The sequence below is a fragment of the Microtus ochrogaster genome, unplaced genomic scaffold (genome assembly GCF_000317375.1).
Source record: "Microtus ochrogaster isolate Prairie Vole_2 unplaced genomic scaffold, MicOch1.0 UNK60, whole genome shotgun sequence".
Taxonomy (NCBI): Eukaryota; Metazoa; Chordata; class Mammalia; order Rodentia; family Cricetidae; genus Microtus; species Microtus ochrogaster.
Window position 1 is genome coordinate 753483 of NW_004949158.1, and position 11285 is coordinate 764767.

The following is an 11285-nucleotide window of genomic DNA, read 5'->3' on the forward strand; positions in this document are numbered from 1 at the left end:
TTGTGAGCCACCATGTGGTTGCTGGGAATTGAACTCAGGACCTTTGGAAGAGCAGGCAATGCTCTTAACCTCTGAGCCATCTCTCCAGCCCTTGGATGATAGATTGAATGGGAAGGCGCATGCTAAAATGAAGAGAAAGGTCCCATCAGAGCCGGTTTGTTTACATTATTTCTCGATCTCCCAAAATATATGTCTGAGGTGGTAACTACTTAGTTTATCACAAAGCAAGCCATGATAAAACTCATTTTGTCCACAAGTATTCCGGGAAAACCTACTCCATGAATTGCACTGCTTAGACACTGATGGATGCAGCCTCATGAAGTACACCTGAGCCGAGAATCTCAGAGCAGAGACACAGAACCAGTTTCGTGACAGGAGCTCAAAAAATAAATACTGGTTGAATGACTGAATCTATCAAAAATGCACACGATGTTTATTACTGTATTTTCTTAGCATCTATTTTGTGTGCAGTGTGCGTAGGCAAGCGTGTGCTGTGGCCGTGATAGGCCAGAAAACAACCTGGGAGAATCTGTTCTCTCCTTCTACCGCGAAGGTCTAAAGGGTGGAAATCGGGTCTGGCAGCGAGCACCTTAACCACTGAGCTCTCTCATTGGCTCTGAGAAGTGAAGTTTTATTTCTTGTAGTCTCTGTACTTCGGGGATATTAGCAGTACTAGCTGCAGAGGGAGATATTGGAGAGTGATAGTTAAAACAGCATGATGAGGCTTTGTTTTCAAATGGGCTCTCCTGCCTATAACCATGAAGTATGTGTTGGTTTTTTCCCCCTTCTCTTTTTCCAGCTATCAATTCAAAACAAAAATCTGTGTTACAACGTTACTTAAAATGTTGCTGTTTTTATCTTTAAATTTTCTTCTCCTCTTTTCAGAGTCACAGCTACTGTCTCCAGCTATGGCGTTATCCATAAGTAGGGAGGGGGAAAAGGAGGAGCTAAAGAGCCTGGGAATTAAACAACTGAGTTGTTTGAGTTGGAAGCGCTGCCCTGCATGGCCTTGGATAAACTCGAACTTTTCCATCTAGAGAGTAACAGGTCTTGGTTACAGTGTTTCCAACTCACCCTCTAGGGTTCTCTGAGTTCATCCTTGTTTTTGTATACATATATACATATATATATATGTAAAACAATTGGTTTTGTGCTTTCTTTCTTTCCTTCTTTCTCTTTCTTTTCCTTCCTTCCTTCCTTCCTTCCTTCCTTCCTTCCTTCCTTCCTTTTCTTCTCCCTTCCCTCCCTCTCTCCCTTCCTTTCTTCTTTCTTTCTTTTTTAAGACAAAGTTTCAGGTAGCGTTGCCTGGCCTTGAATTTATAGAGGTCCTATTACTTCTCCTTCCAGAGTGCTGAAATTAAAGACATGCACCATCATACACAGCATTTAAAAAAAAATCATTTACTGCAGATGCTTAACATAAAATAGTCATCTCTGTAGAATGTCTACCCTTTTCCTCTCAGGTCGTCATGGTACCACTTTAAAAAATTACAAATAAACAAAGCTAACCAATCAAGTAAACAAACAGATGGCCTTAGTGGTGTACACAGGTAATCCCAGAATGTGGGAGGTAGAAGCAGAAGGGCCAGCAATTCAAGGTTATCCTGAGCTATACTGTCAATGCAAGGCCAATCTGGGCTACATAAGATCCTATTGGGGGAATGAGGGAAGCCAACAAGTTAGCTAAGTAACCCAAATAAAAACAAGGTAAATTTTTTCTACAGCCCTATCACTAAAAAAACACCTTCAAATTTTGTTAGAATGTGCTTCCATGCCCAAACTTTAAAGAGGACTTTTTAAAAATGTGTGTGTGTGTGTGTGTGTGTGTGTGTGTGTGTGTAGGGATGTGTGTGTGTGTGTGTAGAGATGTGTGTGTGTATGTGTGTGTAGGGATGTGTGTGTGTGTGTCTGTGTAGGGATGTGTGCACGTGAGTGCCTGTATAGTCCAGAAGAGGGGATCAGATCTCCTAGCACTGGTTGTGTGGGGGTGGGGGCAGACAAGCAGATAAAAGTGCTCCCCCCCCACTGAGCAGTTCTAGGTAAATTGTATCTCACATGCCTGGGACAGAGGCCTTGCTAATGTTAACTGCTGTGTGTCCTTACTATATGACACTGAACCCACACTTGGGAATAACCAATGAATGTTTAGTAACCACACCTACCTCTGTAGAAAGTATTTGCTACCACCCAGCTTTTTTTTTTTTTTAATCTTCCTACTCTTGCAAAAGACCAGAGTTCGAGCCCCAGCATCCACATAGGGTGGCTCACAACCACCTGTACCTCCAGCTCCAGGGGATCCTCTTTTGGTGTTCACAGGAACCAGCACTCACATGCGCATACATAGAGCACAGACACACACAGACACACAGACACAAACAAGTAACAAAACAAAACAAACCCCCCCCCAAAAAAACCCAAAAACATATAGACCTGATGGTAAGGCCTATAAACTCCCAGCATTTAGGAGGCTGAGACAAGAAATGTGGAAATTCAAGACCAGTCTGGGTTATATAGTAAGACTATCTCAGAAACAAACAAACCAACAAGGACTAAACCAACAAGAAAGAGATGCATGTCTTTTACAGGAGGAAGAAGAGAATGGACTTCAATTTGCAAGCTAACCTTTTATCTAAAATAATTATCCACTCCTGCTAAGGAAATAGGAAATGAAACACTGAAAATAGCTTGGATTTGGAGGTGGTCTTCCTATGCTTTTTATTAGAGGATTAAAAAGCAATTATGTAGAAGAACCTCATTGGCAAATATATAAACTATGAAATCCCATTAATTCACAATAATCAGTGAGAAAGCTAAATTGAAATAAGAGCTTTGAATTATAAAACAGAATCACTGAAAGAAACTTCCTTGTTAATCTACCTATCTCTCTTCCATCTCTCAGTTTACCAGGTAGAAGGAAGAGGTACCACACCCTTTGCTCAGAATTGAGCCCAGGACCTCACATGGGCTGAGTAAGGGCCCTACCACTGTCTAAGTTTCATTGCCTGTTACTCTGACAAAAGATGATTAAGGGAGAAAAGGTTTATTTGCCTCACAATTCCAGGTGACAGTCCATCCATCGCTGTGGGAAGTTGAGATGGCAGAACTGGAAACAGCTGGTCACAAGTCCACAGTCAAGAGCAGAGAACAGGGACTGACTACACACAAGCTAGGGCTCAGCTCTCTTTTCCAATCCCTTGCTCAAGAATGGTGCCACCCACAGTGGGCAGATCTTCCCACCTCTCCACAGACCAGCGTGATCTGACAGTCATGGTGAATCCAGAGCAAGTCAGCTTGACAACACTAACTACCACAACCACTGAGCTACACCTCGATTTAGGAAGAGCTCTCTGCAAAGAAACAGAACACATGGAGGCCAAAAGGCTGAGGATTGGGACTATGAAACACACGTGCATTTTACTTCTTATTTTCCAAATCTCCATTTCTTCCTGTGACAAGGAACTTGAATAAAATAAATGAATAAAAATAGCTAACTGTAGCCGGGAGGTGGTGGTGCATGCCTTTAATCCTAGCACTTGGGAGGAAGAGGCCGGTGGATCTCTGTGAGTTCAAGGCCAGCCTGGTCTACAAAGCGAGTTCCAAGACAGCTAGAATTGTTACATAGAGAAACCCTGTGTGTGGGGGGAGAGATTGTGGTGGTAGACACCTGTAGTCCCCAAATTGAAGGAATCTGTACAAAAAACAGCAATTTTCAGGCTAGTCTAGTTACATAGCAACACTGTTTATTTATCATTGTTATTACTGGTCTTTTTTTTTTTTTTGAAGTTCTGACTCATATTTGCTTTATGGGTGGCCTCAAACTCACAGAAATCCACCTGCTTCTGCCTCCCAGGTGCTGGAATTAAAAGTATGTGCTATCATGCCCAGCAACAGTATTTAAAAAAAAAAAGAACCTTACTGGTGGTACATAATTATAATCTCACTCAGGAGGCTGGGGCAGGAAACAAGAGTTCAAGATAAGCTTGGGTTACAGGGCAAGGCTGATTTAAAATAAAATAATAGCTTCGTATAAACTGAGTAGTCAAGCAGGTCTGTTTAAATCTCCCCTCTATAGCATTTTCTTTAAAAATTATTCAATTTATGATTAAGCGTAAGACTACTTGGTGATAAACCTCTGACCCTTGGAGGACAGGATTGTCCTAGGTTCTCTGTAGAAGGCCTTTATTCAGCTTTATGGCTGTGGGACTGGGGGTTCCCTGAGTAACTCCTGCCATCCATCCTTCATTCCACTGACTGTCAGGGGTCTTGGTAGCGATCACAACCTGAGTTATGTGCTATTGGGCTGTAGTGAAAACAGATTTGGCTGCTTCATGGTGTGGTCTTGTCTGAGCTGATGAGCTGACTTCTGAAACAGAAAGGAGACAGGTGATAGAAAGTTCCACTTTTACTCATCTTTGTCCATTGAAAATAAAACTAAAGAGCCATTAGCTAACCTGTCTGAGCCTGATGCAGCCCGAGACGGTCATGCCTGGTGCTCTACTGGGGTGTCGTTCACACCGCTCCCGTGCAGTTCATGGCTCTCTGTACCTCTCACTGGCCGCCGGCACAGTATGTAATTTCTCCAGAATTTAATTCTAGTACCTGCTGTGGCTGGTGCACTAGGGCAAAATAATGAGGGATGTGTGTATATGGGTGGAATTCGGGAGTGGTGAAAAATAGTAACTCTGGCCAAAGTATGCTGAGCTTGGAGATTAATTATGCTTTAGGCTGGGAGTGGACGAGCTGTAGGGAGTTCCCCTACTACAAGCTATCCCAGCCTCTTCCTGTTAAATTAGAGGTGGCTGAAAAAATAAAAAGAAACTGGATACAGCGGTGCGTGCCTATAATCTATCCATTTAGGAGATAGAGGCAGGGCAGTCAGAAGTTCTAGGCAGGTGGATCTCAGCCTTCCTAACCCTGTGACCCTTTGATACAGTTCCTCATGCTGTGGTGACCTCCAACCGCAAAATTATTTTTTGTTGCTACTTCATAGCTGTAATTTTGCTACTGTTATGAATCATAATGTAAATATCTGTGTTTTTCAATGGTCTAAGGTGACCCCTTGTGAAAGGGTCATTCGACCTCCAAAAGGGGTCGAGACCCACAGGCTGAGAACAGCTGCTCTAGATCACGTCTGGCAACATAGTGAGCTTAAGGCCAGCCAGGGATACATAAGACCCTACCTGGAAAAAAAGGTGGTAGACAGTAGGAGGAATGTGCACTTTACAGGACACCAAACAGCTCCCCTTGAGTCTCCAGCCTGGGACCAAGTGTTCTAAGACACCAGGGAGAGAACAAAAAAAAAAAAAAATGTCCCTTTGGCTATGGAGTCAGAGTCTGGGTCATTCTAGTGCAAAAGATGAAGTGTAGCCATGGTGACCAAAGGAAGCATGAGTCTTTTTAAGGGGAGCACTGCTCTGCCAAAGGTGACAATGAAAAGCTCTCCACGTGGGGAGGGAGGATGGCCAAGTCTGTTACTATGATCCCTATTCTCAGATCAGGCTTCTCCTGGAGACCTTTCAAGTCACCACAGGTACTACTGAAGACATCTGGCAGAGGAAGCACCTTTTTGTCTGCCTTCTAAACACCGCATAAAGACCTCACTGGAATAAATCAGTCTACGGAAATACTGTTTGGCCCACTCTCCGAACGTGCTTTTTCGTTTCTCATTCTACACCCTTCCACCCCATACACACACAGAGACCAACATCCTGCATGGTGTTTCTCCTTTATATTGATCAAAAACAAGGGCCAGGCATGGTGACACACACCTTCAATTCCAGCACTCAGGAGGCAGGTGCAGGCACATCTCTGAGTTCAAGGCCAGCCTCATCTACAAAGCAAGTTCCAGAACAGTCAGGGATACACAGAGAAACCCTGTACCAAAAAAGCAAAGTTAAAAGAAAAAAATCCAAAAGCTAAGGCTTATAAGTTTATGGCTTCTTCCTTTAATTTGAAAAACAAAACAAAACCTTTTAAACATTTATTTAGCATGCAGGGGTCATAAGACAATTTACAGGAGTCTGTTCTTTCCTTCCACCCTGTGGGTTCCTGAGGATTAAAATCAGGTTGTCAGACTTGGCAACAAGCTCTTGCCATGCTGAGCTAGCTCATTGGCCTCTCTTTTTGGAACTCTTGATCTCAGCCCCTAACTCTCAAGTGCTATCTTTTTAATTTTTTTTTTAAAATCATTAGCTAGGTTGTGGGCTTCATGTAGTCTTTTAAAGATCTGAATTTGGATGCTTAGAGGGTTTGGTGGGCTCCCCCTCCCCCACTGCTCACATATCATTATCTTTTTTTTTTTTTTTTTTGGTTTTTCGAGACAGGGTTTCTCTGTGGTTTTGGAGCCTGTCCTGGAACCAGCTCTTGTAGAGCAGGCTGGTCTCGAACTCACAGAGATCCTCCTGCCTCTGCCTCCCAAGTGCTGGGATTAAAGGCGTGCGCCACCACCGCCCGGCCACATATCATTATCTTATACCGGGCTGAAGAACTTTTTTCCTGGTCCTTCAGGCTTTTGTGTGGACACTTACAGTTTAGGGATAAGTCATGCACTGACACATACCCAACATGCTTGTTCTCCAGGAATAGCAGTACTTTGGCAGAGGCCCTTTTCCCACCAGCGAGGCAGACCCTGAGTTTTTTGTATGTGTACGTGCATGCTGAATGAAGCCAGAGGACAAAACTGGCTGTCTTCTCTGCTGCGCTCCACCTGAGCTTCTGATTGAGCAAGAGTAGGTAGCCAACAAGGTCCAGAGATCATGCCATCTCTGCCTCCCCAGTGCTGAGACTACAAGCGTGTCCAAAACCACACCCCGCTGGGCTGGAGAGATGGCTCAGTGGTTAAGAGCACTGGCTGCTCTTCCAGAGGTCCTGAGTTCAATTCCCAGCAACCGCATGGTGGCTCACAACCATCTGTAATGAGATCTGGCGAGCGGGCATACATGGAGGCAGGATGTTGTATACATAATAAATAAATCAAAAAAAAAAACAAACAAAACCACACCCCGCTACGTGGGTGCTGGAGATCCAAGCTACATGGACAGTAGCACTTTGCCAACTTAGCCCCCACCCCCAGCTTTCCATTGAGCGTATGTATAGTGTGTGTGAGTGTGTGTGTGTGTGTGTGTGTGTGTGTGTGTGTGTGTGTGTGTAAGGAGAGGGTGGGATGCTGTGGCATGAACGTGCAGGCCAGAGGACAATGTTGTGGAGAGGATTCTCTCCTGCCACCTTAACAGTTTCTGAGGATTAAACTTGAGTGGTTAGACCCTCTACAGCAAGCGATTCACCCACTGAGCCTTCTGGCTGGACCCTGTCCCCAGTTCATACTTCCTTTAAATCAGCACCATAAAGTGCCACCTTCCATATCCCAAGCTGTTGTGTGTGACAATTACTCTCTGAATGACAAGAGCTTTTACTATAATGGGGAAACCTCTCATTTTTACCCAAAGAGGGATGCTGTACTGCAAGACCACAAAAAGGTACTCACATCAAAGCAAATGAAGGCACAACATCTGAAGCTATTTATTTATAGATACAGGTCCCACCTGTAGCTCAGGTGCTGTAGTCTCCTGTGCCTGCTTCCAAGACTGCTGGGTTCATAGGTGTGCTGTACATGTTTGGCTATAACGCAGGGCTTGTGCAAAACGTAGAGGCAGGGAAGACTACACTGTAGGTTTGTAACTTCTGGACCTCATCTACACACGTGTTACAGGCAACATGCTATGCCAGACCTCAGAGATTTGGGGTTCTCAAACGTCACCTCAAATAGTTTTATTTATTGTGGTTCTGGGGATGGAACACAGGGCCTCATAAATGTTAGGCAAGTGTTCTACTACTGTGTCATACCTCAGCTCTACAAGGGACCTTAAAATCAAGTTCAAAATCCATGTCCAACATCTCTACCTCCATCCAACTCGCACTACTCCTAATGCAGATGGGGACGAGACAGTAGCCAACAGTGACTTTCTGGTGTTAAAGACAGATTTCATAGTCAACACCTTTCATAATGGTTGTTTGGCTCCACCAAGAAGCTTACTAAGATGGCCTCAAACTCTGCATTTTCTCCTCTGGTATTAATAGCTACATAAAGCAACTTATACTCACACATTTCTTATAATTTGTAAAATTATTTTTGTATGTGTATGGGTGTTTTGTATAAATGTAAAAAAAAGCAGAAAACAGACACAATGATTCTTTAAAAAACATATCAATATATGGGCATACCCCCACTTCCCCCACAACCCCTTCAGCACAGACAAAATGTTTCTGCCCAGGCACATATACTAAAAGGTGTTGTTAAGTAACTGTTTACTACTTTTTGCACTGAAGAAAATTTTATTGCAGGCAATTTGTTTTCTGTCAAACCATTTTGACCAAATTATCTTCTGCGAGCAGGAAGCCGGGGAAGCAGCAGATCAGGATGCTAAACTGGTGCAGGCTGGTGATAAAAAGTTCAAAATAGCAAGAGCCAAGGAGAAAGAGCTCAGAGAGGGCCTGGGCACCCCTCATCGTTACTGGGTTACCCTTCAAAAATTATAGAGATTCAGACAAAGACTTCAGGATGCAGCAGGACCAGAGCTGACTCACAAGCATCTAGATGAGGATGCTTGGAGCAAGTGCTCTCCACTTTAAAGAAGGTCTTCAGGAATTGCACTTTCGGTGTTTGCTTAGCCAGCCCTTGTTCCATACACGGCTCACTTCTATTAAATTACAGGCTCTGCCCCTTCCCATCTCTCCCTCTTACGTAGTATTACAAAGACAAATAATGTTTATTCACAAGTACTTGTCCACATTTCCAAGATTACCAATCACTTTTATAAATATGGTCCACTGGATTGTTTATTTGGCCTGGTACATGCAAACTTCATTTTCCATATTCCACATTAATTCTATGTGAGGGGTGTGTTCTTGACTAAATAAATTGTGTTTAAAAGAATCCTTTATTAAGCTGGGCTGTGGTGGTGCACGCCTTTAATCCCACCACTCGGGAAGCAGAGGCAGGAGGATCTCTTTGAGTTCGAGGCCAGCCTGGGCTACAAGAGCTAGTTCCAGGACAGTCTCCAAAGCTACAGAGAAACCCTGTCTCAAAAAAAACAAACTAACAAAAGAATCCTTTATTGTATTGTTATTATTATTAAAATGGGGATAATAGGAACTTCCTGTTTTCTATATCAAAAGTGATAGAATTGAGGGAAATAAGTAGTTCCAAATTTCCAGACAAAAATGCTGTGATTTTTTTCCTTCCCAGATAAAGCATATTGTCAGTATTTTTCAATTTTGCACTGTCACTAATATATGAAGTTGTAACTCTTACCTTGAAATGTCATTAGCTTGTTCACTTCGACAAGTTTGCAAACAGCACAAATTCCCTGAGGTAGAATCCAAACACCACTCAGTTTACTAAACTTAAAGTAGATGCAGATTCTGGGAAAGTTGCTATAAAGCTAGGTTATAGAGAACATTACTGGTCCTCTGCCTCACTGTAATGACTTTGTAAGACTCCATGAAAAAATAATCTGCTCGTAAGGAGTGCAATTGATAGAGTAAGAACCTGGACGGTGCTCAGATATTCTGGTTCTTCTGAGCATGCCCTCGGAAAATCTTTTAGCTTCTTTGAACCCATCTTATTTATTTATTTTATTATTATTATTTTGGTTTTTCGAGACAGGGTTTCTCTGTAGTTTTGGGGCCTGTCCTGGAACTAGCTCTTGTAGCCCAGGCTGTCCTTGAACTCAGAGATCAGCCTGCCTCTGCCACCCGAGTGATGGGATTAAAGGCGTGCGCCACCACCGCCCAGCTTATTTTCTTTTTGAGAGAGTGTCTTGCTATATTTGGCAGATCAGTCTGGCAGTATCTAGTCCAGGCCTATCTTGAATTCATGCAATCTTCCTGCCTCAGTTTTCCCAGTGATAGAATCATAGAAGTGAGCCATGACACACAGCCCCTTGATTTCCATCTCTGTTAAATGTCTATGGAGGTATGCTATCATTTTCCTCTTCTCAGCTTGAAGTTTGTTTTCTGAGAAAGGGTTTCTGTGTGTGTGTATATAGCCCTGGCTGACCTGGAACTAGCTCTGTAGACCAGGCTGGCCTTAAACTCACAGAGATCCACCTGCCTCTGTCACCAGAGTGCTGGGATCAAAGGTGTACACCACCACCACCTGGTTCTTTTCTTTTTCTTGAGATTAGGGACTCATTACATAGTACAAACTGGCCTAAGACTCCGAGATCTGTTTTTCTATTTCTCAAGTGTTGGGATTAAAGAGAACTACCATGCCAGGCAACGGTTAAAAAAAAAGTAATACTAAAACAAATAGGTTATTATATTTAACAATCTAATACGTTCACAATTATGATCAATTCCAGTGCAGTTGGGAATTCTGGAATCTCGGTGCTGTAAATGTAGAACTTGTAAGTCAAATACAAGGATACTTTAGATAGCACGTGTTAAGGGATCTCTCTAAAACCGGCCTCTCCCACTCAGCAGGCCTTTACTGGTCCTGACCTAAGAGTATGTTCCCTTTTTCTACAATAGATGAATGACCAATGACCAACAGACAGTAGTAATTTGTCAGACACAATGTCAAGGCCTCCACAACCACCATGGCTTTGTCCTCTCCATCCATCACGTCCTTAGAAAATTCTTTGATCCCACAGGAATGTTAGTTTCCCGGTGAGGTGGAGGCTCAGCCTAGGAGCCACCTGCGTCTGGAGGAAGTGTGTCGCAGTGTTCTTGAGCTTTAAATTTTTGAATCTGCTTCTGAGTTTATTTCCTCAATATGTCAAGGCTTACATTAGAACAAGGACTTTAATTGGTACTATCCCGTTGTTTTCTCCAAATCACCTGCCCTATTGTTTGCTTTGCCTTTTTTTGGGTTGTTGTTTGGAGTGCTGGCTATCACATTAAAGCCCTTGAGCGTGAGGCACAAGTGCCCTACCACAGAGCTACTTGTCCAGCCTCCGGTAGTTCTTTTGATCTTGCCCTCCTATGCATCTCATAAACAGTAATATTAATTCATGGCCCAGAAAGATGGCTCAGTAGATAAAGGGACTTGTTGCTGAGCTTGAAACCCAGTTCAATCCCAGGTCTCATATAGTGAACGGAGAGAATTGATTCCCAAAAGTTGTTCCCTAACCTCCACACACACACACACCAAACATCTTTAGTTAAAAATAAAAATATAATTCACAGGGCCGGGCGGTGGTGGCGCACGCCTTTAATCCCAACACTCAGGAGGCAGAGGCAGGTGGATCTCTGTGAGTTTGAGGCCAGCCTGGTCTACAAGAGCT